The sequence below is a fragment of the Myotis brandtii genome, unplaced genomic scaffold (assembly GCF_000412655.1).
Source record: "Myotis brandtii unplaced genomic scaffold, ASM41265v1 C42250526, whole genome shotgun sequence".
In the NCBI taxonomy this organism is placed as follows: domain Eukaryota; kingdom Metazoa; phylum Chordata; class Mammalia; order Chiroptera; family Vespertilionidae; genus Myotis; species Myotis brandtii.
In genome coordinates, this window is record NW_005320942.1 from 1 (window position 1) to 917 (window position 917).

General features: G+C 46.3%; 1 pseudogene; it reads right to left on the minus strand.

The window, feature by feature from the left end:
- Positions 1-135: 135 nt before the first annotated feature.
- Positions 136-521, minus strand: LOC106727468 (annotated as a pseudogene).
- Between the last annotated feature and the right edge of the window lie 396 nt (positions 522-917).

Here is a 917-nt window from a genome sequence, read left to right on the forward strand (position 1 = left end):
TCCTAACATAGGTGGAAAGGGAAACAGGTATATTAAAATTACAGGTGAAGGTTTCTGTCTGTCAAAATAGTTAACACTGGCCTCTTTCTTCCTGATCCAAAGCAGTTTTTTCTTTCATTGGCTTCGAGTATGTGTTTAGTTGTCTGTCATATAGAGGCAACACATCAGGGCCGTGCCAGTGCTGAGATGGCTGGGATCACCCAGTATGTCCACCAGCTGGGATGAGCGTCAACGGTAGTAATAAGAGTTTCCAAAGGCTTGGTTATCTTTGATCTGTCATCTAGGTGTGGCTCCCTAATAATATATGTTTTGAACAATCCTCTAGCATCTGTAGAGTGCCTGGCACCCTCAAAGTTTTCAGTGGCATCACCTCCAGCTCATTTCAGTAAGACTTCTTTCCCACCAGGAAACTCCTCCAAAAATCTGGTCAAATCGTACATCTCGTGGTGCAGGATCAGCCAGGTGCCCTTGCTGTGGTTGTGCTTCTGGAGCTTCTCCAGGGTGTAGAACTTGATGGCCATGGCTGAAGGCTCAGCCCTTTCTGAAGGCGGTGAGCTTCAGGCTCTGTAGACACCAGCCCAGCTGGGGGTGGGGAGTGGCGAGGGCACAGTGCATCTCAATGAGCCATGGCCTCTGCATTCTCCATGTCTGGCCCAGCACCTGGGGTAGGGCGACTAGTGCCACAGAAGGTAAAGGTCCTTTAAAAATGGACCATTTTTCACATATAGTTTTAATATAACATGATATACTGACGTAAGGGATAAACTGGGATTCAAGAGACCTTGGATTCTGCCAAAGCTTCTAATGAACATGTGTTTGCGGGAACATTGCCTATGCATTCTTACAAGTAAGTGAAGGGAGTTGGTTAAGATCTCTTAAAGCTATGTAATTGTAGAGCATTGCTGCACTGAACTCCA